A 16,712-nucleotide genomic window follows, 5' to 3' on the forward strand; every position below is an offset into this window, starting at 1 on the left:
ACCCTGAGATAGGTGTTGAGGAAGGCTTGCCACTCCCGTGGATCCTTGCCATGGCTGTGCCCGTCTCAGACAGCGCACATTCTCTCAGAACTTCATCCTCTACACGTCCACTTTAAGGCTCTCTCAGCTCCCCACACAGGGTGACAGGTCCTTGGGTAGATGCCTTTGAGTCATGCATATGGAAATCTGATAGGCAATTCATAAGACTAAAGCTGAGAGAAAAGCCTTGAGTTGAAAAGTAAGCCGGATTCCTCGCCATAAAGATGGCCTGTGAAGTCCTTAGGGAGAGTGTGTACAGAGGGAGAGGAACCCGGAGAACTTGGGGCTACAGTATGGCCTCAAGTTTGTCTTAAAGGGAGTAAGAAAATAGTTTATTTGCAGACAAATATGAATGACTGTGACCTTGGAACATTGGATTCAAGTTACCCCGAATGACATTTTCTATCTTCACCATGGAAAAAAACTACATGAACTTTTTTGGTTACAGAACAAAGGAAAGTGATAAATCAATACATTTTCCAAATACATCGTTGGGAGTGCTTGAGCCGCTGCAGCAACGCTGGGGGGGGGGGGGGCTTCTGTAGGTTTAGATGTTGGGGTGTATTGGGCCTTCAAGTGATGTGCTTGGAGCGGTTTATCTATTAGTCATGAGAACCTTAGGTCTGAGACAGAAGTTAGGGTAATTGGCCCAGGATAATTTTGGCTGGGACCTACGTTCCTCCTCTCCACACTCAGGATTCCAGTCAGTGAAAGGTTAGTGTGCAGGCCTTTCACATAAATCCAGCCTCTTCAGGAAACTTCCGTTCACACTGAGGAGGGAGGAGGATGTGTGTGCAAGGAAAGCACTCTGAAAAGGAAGAGGTGGGGACCATGCCCTCCCTGGGCAGGAGATGAGGAAGACAGAGCTTGCAGGGTCAGCGATTCCAAGTGTCCTTGGCCAGTTACCTGTGGGCACAGCGTGGCTGAGGAGAGAGTCCTTTCTTTTCTTGAGATCTGGCTTACTGAGATCAAGAGAGTGTTGGGCAGAGGACTCAGTGGGGCCAAGGGTGTTCTGATTGTTTCTCTTTTTAAAGAAAAGTGAATGGGGCACTTAAATGTGTGCAAAGAGACATTTGATTTCTATCCCCGGAGTAGGTACAGAGTTAAGCATCTGAGAGGTCTCAGTGTAACTGGGTTAAACTCGGCCAGGTCGGTTAGCTTGCTCAGGTTTCTCCTTTCTTCCTTTGTTTCTTTGAAGTTGGAGTCAAGATCTTGTCTGTGTAACCTCCCAGAATGCCCAAGTCGGAAGTGACTATGGCTTTGCCTCTGTGTTCTCATGCAGGACTCTATTTAAAGTACTTTCACTTTTTTTGGGGGGGGGGGCACGGGAAGGGGGGGAAGTTCGGCCGTGGGTGGCGCACACCTTTACTCCCAGCACTTGGGAGGCAGAGGCCAGCCTGGTCTACAGAGTGAGATCCAGGGCAGGCACCAAAATTAGTGCAGTGGCACACGGCTAATTCCAGAGGAGGAGGAGGATACAGAGAGCCATTCATTCTCCCAGTTGTCCAAGTTTATTGATTTGTGTGATCTTTGAAAAACAGTGGTAAATGTATAGGAACATAAAACCTGTCATTTTAATGCCTTTTAACCTGCAGTTATGGTGCATTAGGCACATTGAGTGACACTTTGTCAAACTCCCAGAATGGTTTCATTATCTCAAATATAAACTGCATATTATTATTAAATAATTCTCCCTCAGATCTGGCAGCTGTATTCTGCTTTCTGTCTCTATGAATTTACTTTTTCTAGATGTTTCAAATAAGTGGAATCATATACTATTTGTCCTTTTATATCTGGCTCCTTTCAGGTAGTATAATGTTTCCAGGGTCATCCGTGCCGAAGCATGCAATCTGTTGGCTGTTTTGAATAATATTGTGTTGAATATTGGCCAACATGTGTTCGCTTGAGACCTGCTTTAATTCTTTTGGACATAAACCTGCATTTAAGTTAAACTGTCATTTCTACATTTGAAAGTCTTCCATTTGTAGGAATGTAAAACGGTGGCCACACCATCTCACTTGTTGCTTAGCTTTAGCTTTTTAAAAGAAAAGTGTCTGCATTTTACAAATACTCCAAAGCACAGTCATTGTAAACTACTTTGGGTGGAACTGTAGCTTGAAATGATGAAATGGCGGACTGCCACAGGAAACAATTGCCGTGTATTAGGTTCTGATTCTCAGTCTCTGTTGACTTTGCCACATGTTGCCCTAAGCTCCCGACCTGTGGGTTCTTTCCCGGACTTTGAATTGTGACACGGTACCAAGCTGGACTTTGTAGTCATGTAGCTCTTGGTGAGCAAGGCTGTAAGTGCCTCCCAGTGTTGTACAGTAGCATAGAATATGGTAATACTTAGACTTTTGATTAGATTTCATTTCTCAGCCTCCATATCCACTATTTGGAGATTGAGTGATTAATTAAAGCCTAATTACCTTTAAGGATTAGGAGAATAAGATATGCAGTCTGCTGTCACTAGGAAGCAGTTGCTTCTGGATATGTGACTAGCACAGCTACTCACTGAGTTTTCTTGAGTAAATGCTAATCTTTGAGACCTAGCTTCCAGCTTTGGTTTCTTTCATCTCTGTCTTACTCTCTCAAGACAAGATCTCACTGTGTAGCCCTGGCTGGCTTAGAACTGGCTTTGTAGACCAGGCTGACCTCAAACTCACAGAGATCCACCTGCCTCTGCTTCTGCTAGTATTAAAGGCATGAGCCACCACATCTGGTTTATCTTGTCTCTAAAAAAAGAAAGAAAATAGCACCCAGAGTTGTTGTTGTTGTTATTATTTTAATTAATCAATTATTTTTTGTTTTTGTTTTTGTTTTTCGAGACAGGGTCTCTCTGTGTAGCTTTGGCACCTTTCCTGGAACTCACTCTGTAGCCCAGGCTGGCCTCGAACTCATAGAGATCCACCTGCCTCTGCCTTATGAGTACTGGGATTAAAGGCATATGCCATCACTACCCGGCTTCAGAGTTATTATTTTTTGCCAATATTGTTGATTTGGGTTTTTGAGATACCTTGTTGTGTAGCTCAGGCTGGCCTGGGCTCATAGTCCTACCTCCTTAACCCCTAGAGTGCTGGCTTATAGTCCTCACTCCTGGGCCTGGCTATCATCTCTTTTTTGAGTGAATAAATATTTTATTTACTTTTACAATTCACAATTAAAAACAAAAAAGCAATGAAATACCTGGAGTAAAAGCTCAAACCCTTTTACCTTATGTGGCCATCATCAGGGTATTAATTATTTTGTGCGCCTCCTTCCAGCTGTTTTTAAAACACATTTATACTCAAACATAGGCATTATTTTTTTCTTTAGGGTGCTTGTGATTTATGTGTGTAAAGGTGTGCTTGCTCATGTGTTAAGAGGCCCAAACGGAATGTGAGGTGTCTCTGTTGCTGTGCACCTTGTTTTTGAGGCTGGCTCTCTCTCTCTGAACCTGGAGTTCCCCGGTTCATCTAGGTTGGTTGTGTCATGTAGGTTGGTTGTGTCGTCATCTAGGTTGGTTGTGTCGTCATCTAGGTTGGTTGTGTCATGTAGGTTGGGGTCCACCTGTCTCTGCCTCCCTCGTGCTGGGACTGCAGGCACATGCACTACACCCAACTCTTAGTGGGTGGTGGCGCTCTAAACCCAGGTCTTCGTCCTGTGCAAGCACTTGAACCCTAAGCTCTCCCCAACACCCAAGCATGTGCGTTTTCATAAATAGCATCATTTTGATCTGCGATACACTTTAACATTTAAGGTTTTTAAAAGATAAAATGTAACTTCCGTTCTTAGTCTTTAGGCAAGTTGGTTTTCAAAGATGTATTTCATTTTAAATTATGTGTGTCTGTGCACATGAGTGCAGGTGTCCGTGGAAGTCAGAAGAGGGTGTTGGATCCCTAGAGCTGGAGTGATAGACTATTGTGAGCCACCTGCTGTGTGTGCTGGGAATCAAACTCAGGTCCTCTCTAAGAGCCGTAGATACTCTTACCACTTTCCAGCCCTCCAACTTTTTTTTAATATTTGTTTTTCATTTTATTTTGGGTCTGTTAGTGTTTGACTGACTGCATGTATGCCTGTCACAGCAGTGACCTGATGCCCTTGAAAGCTGGAAGAGGGCATCAGATCCCCTGAAACTAGAGCTGTGGATGTTTGTGAGTCACCGTACAAGTACTGGCAATAAACCTGGGTCCTCCCAAGAGCCGAAAGTGCTCTTACCCACCGAGCCGACTCTTTCTGGTCCACCCAGCATTTTATGGTGTTTTCTGGGCTAGAATTCTGTGGGTGGATTTTGTTATTGTTTATCCTCTAAAGCTGATCATTTTCCTCTGTTGTTTGTAATAAGGCTTCAGTCATTTATTTCATCTCTCAGGCTTCTATGTGTCCCTGGTCTAGTTTTCTTCCCAGAGGTCACTTAAGCTTCATCACTGATAATTTGATTATGATGGCTTGGTGAGTGTGTGTGTGTGTGTGTGTGTGTGTGTGTGTGTGTGTGTGTGTGTGTGATCTAACATCTGACTCCATCAGGATTGGAAAGTGTTTGCATTGCTTCTTCGCATACACTCCTTTCTCTGGTCCCAAGCCCATCCTTCTGGGATCCCAGTTAGACTGCAGGTTTTGTCTCACAGGTCGCCAAGGCTCCGCTGACATCTCAGCCTCTTTCCGCTCACCGGTCTGCACTGATTGCAATCTCGCTGCTCTCTCGCTCTTGTGGCCTGTCTGGTCACCTGTTCCGTGATCCAGGGCATCCTGTGTGTCATGGCTTGAACTTTACTCTGCTCTGTCATTTCTGGTCTGCTTCTGTTGAATTGTTTTTACTCTGGCAGCAGTCAAACTTTTATTTCTTCATCTTACTGTTAATTTTGGACAGTAGACAGTCTTTTGGTAAGCTGAGTGTCTCAGCTCTTGTCCCTCTTTAAAAGGCATTAAAGTTCAAGGAGTTTGATTCTTTCAAAGCTTTATAAGTTTTCTTTGTAAGTTTTCTTGGGCATCTAAGTAGCTTTGTTTATTTAGGCCTCCCTGCCCTACTGGGGTATTTAGCCTGAGAGCTTTGGTGTTCTGTCCTGTGTCTCTCTGACTAGTTGGAACTGTGGTGTCTCCTGGCTCTACCCTACATCTGATATGGGATGTTTGGATGTTTCCAAATATCCTTGTACTTGAAGAAGGGTTTGTCTAGGTGCACAGCTTAATGTTGTCAGCACACTCTGAGCTTCCCATTCACCCTCTTGTGGTTCTAATCTCAGCGGAATGGTGCTTCAGTTTGGGGCTTTTTGCGCAGATTCCTTTTCTGGCTGCTGGACCAGACTACCAAGTTCCCCTGGGCAGCTGCACAAGGCTCACTCACACTGTCTCCCTTCCCTCCCGGTGCCTCTTCCCCAGCAGCCGTGTTTGGGGTTTCCTCTTTTCATTTCATTCTGTTGGATGTGTCCGCTCAAGGCACTGCTCACTCGGGTTGGATTTGAACAGTGGTATTGAAACACTAGAGCACAAGCCTGCCTTTGCCCGCTGGCTGTTCCTGGGGATGTATTCAGAACGTGTCCCCCAGCTCTCCAAACACTGAAGACTGTGCTATAGCCTAAGTCTAAGTCACCTCTGCTCCTTCCCAGTTACGTAAACGGGCCTTCAGAGGTCCTCACCTTGTCTGAGGGAAACTCCAGTCTGTAAGGAGCTTAAAGCAGGAGCTATGCAGACTATCTGGATAGATCCTTTTCTGAGTGCAATTTTTAAAGCTTTCCTGGGATTAGACATTTTTTAAATCTAAGTAGACTGAGTAGTACTCAAAAGAAGTTAGTGTGGGAAAAGGCCAAATCGTACCTGCCAGTGATCACTAGCAGAGGACTAGACACTGATAGTTGAAGTCTTCTCTGTGGCATGACTTAATAGGAAGAAGTTTCTGGACCTAATGGGAAAGTTTGAAGGTGATACTGAGCTTGTAGCAAAGAGTTGGATGAAAATGTTTGAAGTATTTAACATGGTCCCTAGTCATCGATTAGTGTTTGAGGCCTTCAAGTGCCCAAAATGAAGTGTATCTTTGTTTCTCAAATCATGATTTGTTTCAGTATGTACATGTGGGACAAATCTATTTATAATTTCTCCACAAACAGAAGTCTCCTTGGGAGTTTGAACTGGAGAATGCTGACAGACACATGGAGACTATGTGCCCTGTTTGCAGGAGTGTGCTGTGGTCTGTTGGTTCTGTTTTGTGTTTCTGGGTTTCACCTTTGTTGCTGATGTGACTATCTCCCCAAGTATATGTGTGTTTGTTTACTTCTTTTTTTAATGGGGTTTTGTTAAGGTATTTTTAAATTGTTTCCTTTTGAAAGTTTCATGGTTCTCATATATTTCTTTTGCGGGGGGGGGGGGGGGGGGAGTCAAGACAGAGTTTCTCTGTATAGCCCTGGCTGTCCTGGAACTCACTCTGTAGACCAGGCTGGCCTTGAACTCAGAGATCTGCCTGCCTCTGCCTCCGGACTGCTAAGATTAAAGGCGTGTGCCACCACCGCCTGGCAGTTCTCATACATTTCGTGTGTGTGTGTGTGTGTGTGTGTGTGTGTGTGTGTGTGTAAGTCAGAGGACAATCTAAAGCAGTTGGTTCTCTTCTTATACCATGTAGGTCGAAGGACTGAGCTGAGTGGGTAGCAAGTGTCTTTCCCGGCACAGCCATCGCTCCATTCCTGTTCCCATACATGTTTAAATAATGAAATGTTGTGGGATCTTCACCAGAGAAAACTGCTTGGACATGGGTTTAAGCCAATAGGAAGTCTTTATTAGCTGACCAGTGACTACACTGGGTGTTCAGGATCCCACTGTAGCCCTGAGCCTTTCTCAAGGTGAACTTTTAAACACAAAAACCATGTTCTGGGTTGACATACTTCAGTTAACAAGAACAGTTAGCCAGAAGCAGAACTCCAGAAGCTAAAAGGCAAGTTAGTACATTTAGAGACTTTCCCAGAGCTATGTGGACTTTGAAGATCAGGTCTTTGTTTTAGTTTTGACAGGTGGTGCTATCTACGTGCTGAGTTTTATAGTCTGAATGGTCATGACTCCATCATGGAGTCAGTTGTGCTAAGGTCTGGGGGCCTGTTACATAAGTTCCCAGAGAACTTGCCTCATCATTCCTGCCTATGTGCACCTAGTTCATGTGTACAGAGATCCCCAGTGTGTCCTTCACTGTTTACATACAATTTGTATTCTCTCCCACAAACTTTAATTTTCTGTTGCTGACATTAAATGTTCTCATAGTGTGCCTTTATCTTTAAAATTGCATCATCTCCCTCTTGTGTTTATACCTCACAAGTTTGATGGTGGTGGTATTAATGCTGAATGGTTTGTGTCCTGGTTTGTTCTCTTCTGATAGGTCCATCACATCTTCCAGATGTGGTTCCAGATGTGGAGAGATGAAGTTGCCTCACCTTGAAGTTAACACACACGCACTCACACACTCACACTTGTATTTGTTGTTCTTGTCAGAACAACAGTGAGACACACTGAGCCCGCATCACTTCACACACTAGTATGTGTTACTGCTGGGTTCTCCTTAAACAGAAGTAGGCCTGTACTCCCAGAATCCTTCACTGCCCACTGCCCTACTGTGTGGTTTGGGTCTGGGATAGCTCACTTCACACACTAGTATATGTGACTGCTAGGTTCTCCTTACAGAAGTAGGCGTGCACTCCCAGAATCCTTCACTGCCCTACTGTGGTTGGGGTCTGGGATAGTTCCTTCTCTCACCTCACAGCCATCAGAGGCAGTCATGGGGCCTCTCCCTACTGTTCTAATGCTGACTGGGCACAGGCTCTGCAAGCCACATAGCATGCTTGGGTGGGTCTGGCAGACCCACAGTTGGGTGGAGGTCTGGTTTCTTTGAGATTCAGCAAAGAAGAAGGCTCCAGAAACACCTTTCATGGGTATCAGTAGCTATAGAATTTGCTTTCCCTGGAACCCCAAGACTAATTCCAGAACCCCATGGCGGTCTGAAAGACAAATTGTGTGTGGTGCGGTTTCTACAAACTGATGGTCAGAACGGCTAGCGTCTACTGGTCCGCTCAGCCGGTCACTTCTCTCTGTGCTTTAGTTGTATTATCATTTCTCACTCATGTCACAAGGCACATCTGTTATCCTGACTTATTCCTGAGGGATTTCAGGGAGGAGGTGAAAGAAACGGGCCAAGTGTCCAAGGCTGGTGAGTTGATAGAATAGGGATTTGAACCACTGCCTGGCTGAAAGGCAGCTCCTTTCACTAGATTGTTCTGTATTTCTTATTATCTGGGACTGAGGATTTGGGTATTTGCTTTTCAACTTTTCTCTGTCCTTTTTTTCCCCCTCTGCAATAAACACATGTGTTGTTGTTATTTTTTTACACTTTTTGGGGGACCCACTACCCAGCTCCCAAATAAATCACACACGGAGGCTTATTCTAAATTATGAATGCCTGGCCTTAGCTTGGCTTAGTTTCTTGCCAGATTTTCTTAACTTAAATCATTCCATCTACCTTTTGCCTGTGGGGTTTTCCTGTTCTCTTACTTCTGTAAATCTTACTCTTACTCCATGGCTTGCTGTGTAGCTGGGTGGCTGGCCCCTAATGTCCTACTCCTGTGGCTACTTTCTTTTTTTTTTCTTCTCCCAGATTTCTCCTTCTGTTTATCCTCTCTCCTGCCTTGCTATTGGCCGTTCAGTTCTTTATTAGACCATCAGGTGTTTTACACAGGCACAGTAACACAGCTTCACAGAGTTAGACAAATAAAACATAAACAAAAGTAAAATACCTTAAAATAATATTCTACAACATGCATGCTTTTACAGTCAGGAAAAATAATGCAGCATTTCAGTTTGGAACTACACGTGAAGTTGTGTTCTTAGCAGCCCTGGGGATTGAAAGGTGATAAACAGTCTTAGGTGTGCAGGTATGAATGCCCTAAGAGTAAGTAGAAAAGCAATGAGCTCATGTTGGAGCTCAGCCTTGTGTGCACAAAGCCCCAGTTCACTCTTTAGCACCAGATTTATAGGTGAAATAGAAAACACTTGAATCAAAACTTCTTGGTCAGCCTTGGCTGTGTAGAGTTGAGCCAGCCTGGGCTACATGAGGTGAGAGTGGGGGAGGTGGGAGAAGGGTGAAGTGCTGACTGTGCACTTTTAGTTAGTGTGGGTAGGTGTGGTGAAGTGCGTGTGCAGGTGTGTCTCAAATGCACAGTGCTCCCTCTGAAGGCTGTCTTCAGACTGTCGGAGGCTGGGCGGCCGCTCAGACGGGAGAGGGCTTGTCCAGCCAGCATGAAGCCCAGGGTTGACCCTGTCACCACATACACCAGGTGTGGTAGCCACACCTGTCATTCCAACCCTCAAGAGATGGAGACAGAAGAACAGAAATCTAGAGTCCTCCTCCACCACACAGACAGTGTGAGGCCAGCCTAGGCTACTTGAGACCCAGTCTCAAAAACAAACAAAAACCCACCTATTAGCATCTATGCCCCTTGGCCAGGAAGGAGGGCTGGTTTTAAACTTTTGCATAACTTCATGAGGTTACTTTTGTTGTGGGAATGCACAGGGTTTACATGTAGTGCATCTAAGTACAAAGAATTTCATTACTAAACATGAGAGCTGCAGGAACAGCTTAACCACGTGACAGTCTGTTTGTGCTTTGCAGGCAGGGATACAGTCTCACAAATCGTCATGTCTTCAGTGTGATTTTAAATGTCCTAGATAGAGCCTCAGGCAGCGTTCAGCATTTCTAATCTTATCTTCAGAGGTTCTTTTTAAAACGTGCCTTTAGTCTTTGAGAATATCGTACATACATACATAACATACATACATACATACATACATACATACATACATAGTTAAATTCACTCTGCTCCCCTATTTCAAGTCCTCTCCCTTCCACCATGTTCCTGTCCCAATTTCATCTCTTTCTCCTCCTCTTCCTCCTCTTTTCCGTCCTCCTTTCTCCTCCTCCTCCTCTTTCTCCTCCTCCTCCTTTTTTTTATAATTCACCAAGTGCAGTTGGTACTGCCCAGATATGCATGGGCATGGGGCCATGCACTGGAACATGGTCCACCTACCACGGACCACACCCCTTAATAAAAGTGACTCCCCGCCTCCCCGCCCCAGCTATCAGCTACAATCAGACCCTCAGCTTCTGTTCCCCTCCCCATCCGTGCTGCGGTGTCGACTGGCTGAAGGTCCAGACGACCACAGTTGTTGTGAGCTCATGGATGCAGTGGTCTCTCAGTCTTTCTGCCCCTCTTCCGTGATGTCCTCTGAGCCTTGAGGGGAGAGGGGTGTGATGAGCCTGACGGTTGCACTGAGCTGTGGATATAAAGACGTGTTTAGAAGGCAACTCGATACTCCGTCCATTTAGCAGAAGGACGGTAGTAGGTTCACTCCCCAGGGCCAGTGAGCTCCTCAGCCGTGAGTTCTTGGCTAGATTTACTGCCATGGTAAATGCGTTTCCTCCTGTGGAGTGGGCCTTAAATCTAGTCAGTTAGGCATTTACATTGTATGGGATAGTGTTTCTCTCAGAAGCAGTAGGTTGCCAAACAAAAAGCCCGGTGCTAAGAATGGGACACCAGAGACCCCTCCCTCCCTCCCCAAACAGTACAGCGTATTGCTGTTGATCCTGGTGGCCCACCAGGACCTGGTAAGACTTTCTGAAGACACCACTTTGGCCACAAGACTTGGAGAACTCAATCTGTACTGACCTGGAACCCACCTCTCTGTTGGCTTGCATTCACAGTACCAGAAGGTGCTGTGTAGGCTGCTGGGAAAGAAAGGACATCATCAGTGAACTCTGAGCTGCAGAAACAACTGGCCTGTTGAGATATGCCCATTGTATCCTAGTGACATGAGTGTTACAGGAATAACCAATTCTTTCTAATATTTCTTAGGTGAAATCTTTTTTTTTTTTTAAACTGGGCAATTTCTTAAGGTCATTCTTATATATTTCCTCTTTTACTGTTAAGTGATGCTTCCCATTTTAATTTAGAATTCTTAAATCAATGACATATCTACACATTAGAATTATAACAAGAGCCAGGTGGTGGTGGCGGCGGCGGTGGCGCACGCCTTTAATCCCAGCACTCAGGAGGCAGAGGCAGGAGATTTCTGTGAGTTCGAGGCCAGCCTAGGCTACAGAGTGAGATCCAGGACACGTGCAAAGCTACACAGAGAAACCGTGTCTTGGGAAAAAAAACATTAATTAATTAATTAATTTTTAAAAAGAATTATAGCAGGAAAAGAAATATATACTGAAAAATATCTGTTCTTACCCACTTTTTTCAATTTCTGCCTTTCTAGGTAATCAATTTAAAATTCATTTGTTACCTGCTGCTTTGTTACAGAAATACTGGCAAATATAAATATTACCCTACTTATAAAGAGATATCACACTGCATGCTCTAGCCTGTACTTTGCTTCCCTTGATTGACTGTTCTTATGTTATGTCTACTTATGGAGTGTTTTCATTCCTGTATCGCTACATTGTGTACTGTGGTGCTTATGACTATCTTAGTCACTGTTCTATTGCTGTGAAGAGACACATGGCCATAGCAACTTATAGAAGACGTTTAATTGGGGGCTTGTTTACAGTTTCAGAGAGTCCATTATTATCGTCATGATGGGTAGAACGGCAGCTGGCAGGCAGGCAGGCCTGGTGCTGGACCAGTAGCTGAGAGCCTTTATCTGATCCACAGGAGGAGGCAGAATGAGATAGAGCCTGGGCAAGCCAGGGGCTTTTGAAACCTTAGAGCCCACCCCCAGTGGCACACCTCCCCCAACAAGGCCACACCTTCTAATCCTTCCTAAACAGTTCCACCAACTGGGAGCCAAGCATTCGAGTATATGAGCCTCTGGGGGCCGTTCTCCTCCAAACTACCACACCTGCTGTCTCTCTAACAGATACCTGAAGTAATTGATCTAGAAAAGTCTTATCTTGGCTCACAATTTGGGAGGTCCTGGGCCATGACTGACTGGTCTGTTCCTTTTAGGGTTGTGGCAAAGCGCTTTATGGTAGGAGTGTGTGGTGAGGTGGAACCGTTTACCTCATGGTCTGCAAACAGAAGAGAAGAGAATGCGGCCAGAGTCCCAGAGTCCCTTTCAATGACCTTAAGACTCCCGTCAGAACCCACCCTGCAAAACTTCCACACCTCTAACACACATAAACAGTCCTGCCTCCTTCCACACCTCTAACACACGAGCCTTTGATAAACAGTCCTGCCTCCTTCCACACCTCTAACACACGAGCCTTTGATAAACAGTCCTGCCTCCTTCCACACCTCTAACACATGAGCCTTTGATAAACAGTCCTGCCTCCTTCCACACCTCTAACACATGAGCCTTTGATAAACAGTCCTGCCTCCTTCCACACCTCTAACACATGAGCCTTTGATAAAATGATATTTCAAATCCGAGCTATAGCACAGAGTAACTGAATGTTTAAAACCGTATTAATGTAGCATTCTTCACCTGCTACATTAATAGATATATAAAAGTTGAGTGGTTTTTTTTTTTCTGTTTGTGAAGATGGGGAGAACCATTATACACACACACGTCTATAGCTATATATCTATTAACTGGTAGATGTTTAAAGGATAATTCTCTTAATAGAGGAAAAATCTGACAAAATCTATCAAATCAATGTCTTGTGTGTGAGAAACTAAGCAGTTTTTTATATATTCAATTGCTGTTTTTAATTTTCCTTCAGCCACGTACTCCTCTGCCCATTTCCCTGTTGGGCTGCTATTTCTTGAATTATATAAATTTTCTATATTAGAATGATTGCTGATATGATTGTAGGTGTTTCAAATTTTGATTGATTGATTGATTGATTGATTGATTGATTTTGGAGGTCTGTGTGCTATGGAGTGTGTGTGGAGGTCCAAGGATAACTTGAGTGTGTCAGTTCTCTCTACCTACTGTGTAAGCTCCAAGGACCTTGGTCAAGTCATCAGCCTTGGTGTTGGGCCTTTAACCCCAGAGGCACCTCGCCAGCCCTGCATTGTGGTTTCTTATAACTTGTTTTGTATTAAAGTTAGTGTTCTCTCTCTCTCTCTCTCTCTCTCTCTCTCTCTCTCTCTCTCTCTCTCTGTCTGTCTCTCTGTCTCTCTCTCTCTCCTCCCTCCCTCCCTCTCCCTCCTTCCCTCCACCCCCTTCCCCTCTCTCCCTCTTTCCTACCTTGTGTGTGTTGGGGGGGTGGGGGATAGAAAACAAACCCAGGCCTTAAGTGCCCTCTGCCACTGAGGCATGCAGTGATTTTTATGTTCACTTGGAATCAGAGGAGAACAGAAGGAAATGCTGTGGAGCAGACATGAACAGCATAGGTTAAAAGAGGAGGGATATTTGTCTCCTCTCCCTTCTCAGAAGAGTGTGCCTTTATGGTGATTGGCTGTGCGCCCAGCAGCAGGTGTGTTGTGCACTTCTGGTGTCGCAGGATCTGGGACATTTGAGAGCTTTGACTGACTGTGTGTATTTTACTAGTACCTAGATTTAGGCCTACCTATGAGCCATTTACCTCATAATTGATTTTTGACATTTCTATTAGGGGGATTGATTGTGGTTAGTATCTGAATTGAATATCTAGCATGAAGTTATGTGCCAACCAGGAACGTTGTGGGACCACAGCTCCAGAATGTAGGTAACGTTGGAAGAGGTGATGAAAAAACATAAACCTTTCCTTCCAAAGGCCATAGGAAGTAGACAGTAGACACTGGAGTTGAGACTGTGTGTATAGGAAATAGACACTGGAGTTGAGACAGTGTGTACAGGAAATAGACACTGGAGTTGAGACTGTGTGTGTATAGGAAATAGACACTGGAGTTGAGACAGTGTGTACAGGAAATAGACACTGGAGTTGAGACAGTGTGTACAGGAAATAGACACTGGAGTTGAGACTGTGTGTGTATAGGAAATAGACACTGGAGTTGAGACTGTGTGTGTATAGGAAATAGACACTGGAGTTGAGACAGTGTGTACAGGAAATAGACACTGGAGTTGAGACAGTGTGTGTATAGGAAATAGACACTGGAGTTGAGACAGTGTGTACAGGAAATAGACACTGGAGTTGAGATAGTGTGTGTATAGGAAATAGACACTGGAGTTGAGACAGTGTGTACAGGAAATAGACACTGGAGTTGAGACTGTGTGTGTATAGGAAATAGACACTGGAGTTGAGACAGTGTGTACAGGAAATAGACACTGGAGTTGAGACAGTGTGTACAGGAAATAGACACTGGAGTTGAGACAGTGTGTATAGGAAATAGACACTGGAGTTGAGACAGTGTGTGTATAGGTAATAGACACTGGAGTTGAGACTGTGCGTGTATAGGAAATAGACACTGGAGTTGAGACAGTGTGTATAGGAAATAGACACTGGAGTTGAGACAGTGTGTATAGGAAATAGACACTGGAGTTGAGACAGTGTGTATAGGAAATAGACACTGGAGTTGAGACTGTGTGTGTATAGGAAATAGACACTGGAGTTGAGACAGTGTGTTCCTCTTTAGACCTTGTCATTGATGGAATAGAGGAAAAGGGCAGGTGATGAGGAGAAAGTGTGGCAACAGACAGGAGCCAGACACTAGGGAAGAGAAGTGAAGTGGGTGATGAGCCAGCCCAGGGCTCTTCAGTGCTGAGGGGTCCCTGCCTTGCACACGCTCAATGGCCAATTCGTTTTCTCCTGACAGTTTATGCTTATTTGAAATCGTGCTGTTAAATCTTTTTGTTCTCCACATTATTCTCCATTCTGTTTTCTAAGAAACATTTCTAGTGTTTAAAGCATGCTCTAAACATGTCCACACTGCTTACCTCTTTCCCTGTGAGTCTTAGTCCACTGTGCTGCCCTTACAGAATCCTGGAGCGTAGGGAACTCAAAAGAATGGGATTTATCCTCCCAGCATTATGGAAGCTGGGAGGTCAAAGCTGAAGATTATGTTAGGTCCACTCTGCATCCCCGGTGGCACCTTGAATACTTTGTCCTGTGGAGGGGGACATTGGGTGCTCACATGGCAGAGAAGCAGGAGAAGCCTGTTTTGTGCCGTTGCGTTCTGAGAGCCAACAGGCCCCCTCTTAGGGTCTGCCTCCCAAGACTGTTGACCTGGGATTATGTTTCAGTGTGAGTTTTAGAGAGGCCAAACCCTCTAAGCATCCTGCGGTGACATGTCCTCTGGTGTCTAAAGTGTGAAGGCGTATCCATCTCAATGTTTGACCTGTTCCCACTCTGGTTCACCAGGTTAGTCCTAGTAAAGGAGGGACTCTGGGAGTCTGGGTCTGGGGACTGACTGGATTGAGCTGAACTGGAAAAATGCAGCAGGCATCTTAAGGAGCAGCAACAAAGCGGCAGGCTGAGCTCCAGCCCAGCCCGGCCAGCACGCTGGGCTCCCCTCCAGAGGAAGCTCGCTTCCTTCCGCAGGGCACCGTCACTGGCATTTATCTCCTTCTGCCCCGTTCCAGAGGACTGAGGTGGATGTGACATGTTTTCAAAAACTCCCCCACAGCACGACAAGCAGAATTCTATCTCCTGCCCAGCTGGTGAGGAAAGGCCTCCCGTGGTCCCTTTGTCCTTTGTCCTGCTCTGAGTGGACTGGAGTGTTGGTCCCCCACCTGTCCCTCAGCCCTTTCCTTGCTCCAGGGGACAACTGATGTCTTGACGGACACTACCCTGCCATTTGTTTCTTTCCAGTGTTTTTAGGAAAATTTTCAAGGGTGGGAGAAAGCGGAAACAGTTTTCCATTGAACATCAGGAAGCACCGTTGAATTCTGTAACATCTTTAAATACCGGTTTATGACAGGTTCACCGGGTAGTCTGTCTTATGTGTTACGTATTTCAGGATAGTGGGTCCCCGTCCTGTTTCCCTGCTTGTGAATCTTTGATCTCTGTTGAGGTCGTTGGGATTGAAGCGGGTGTGGAAGGAGGACGGGGGGGTGGGGGGGGATGGGGGGGGGTGGAGAAAGGCTGGTTCCTGCTGTGCGGTGGATGTCTGTGGAGACCGGTGAAGCGAGTGCCACCACACCGTCCTGGTTCACCAGCCACACAGGAAACCCGACTGCCTTTCATTACAGCCAGGCACTCCGGAGGCAAACACTGTCCTAGGCACACATGACCCCAGTTTTTAGATGGACTTCCGGAGGGAGATTGTCCATGAGACACTTAGAGCTGGAAATTGACAGGACCTGGGCTGGTGGCTGATGTGGGAAGACTGCCACAGGTGAGGTCTGGGCCGCCCTGGGCTACAGGGAGAGACCCTGTCCCGAGCTACAACAGAGATTCCACATTAGGGATGTAAGTTCATGGTGGAGTACGCTCCTGGCTTTGATCCCAGTACCACACACACATTCACATGCACTTGCACACACACATGCACACATGCGTGCACACACACGTATGCACATGCACACACACACACACACACACACACATGCACACATGCGCGCACACTTTTTACAACCGTAGTTCTCTCTGGTGAGACATGTCTGATAGTGCCTCAGGGAACACAACAAGTCTTCATTGCTCAAGGCTCCACCTGGATAAGCTGAAAGAACAGCCTTCCTCACACCACAGAACAAATCCTTCAGTCTGTTTTCTCTTCATTCATTCACTCATTCATTCATTCATTCATTCATGTGTCTGTGTGAGGGGTGTGCATGTAAATGTGCGTGCATGTTTGCTCACTTGGACACGTGCCGTTGTGCTTACATATGTATGCATG

At 45.5% G+C, this 16,712-nt stretch overlaps 1 protein-coding gene across 1 annotated transcript in view; it reads left to right on the plus strand.

Moving 5' to 3' along the window:
• Snx9 (sorting nexin 9) overlaps nucleotides 1-16,712 on the plus strand; it is an 84,516-nt gene that overhangs the window by 21,909 nt on the left and 45,895 nt on the right. The window lies entirely within an intron of this gene.

Source organism: Peromyscus eremicus, chromosome 8b, assembly GCF_949786415.1.
Source record: "Peromyscus eremicus chromosome 8b, PerEre_H2_v1, whole genome shotgun sequence".
Lineage (NCBI taxonomy): Eukaryota > Metazoa > Chordata > Mammalia > Rodentia > Cricetidae > Peromyscus > Peromyscus eremicus.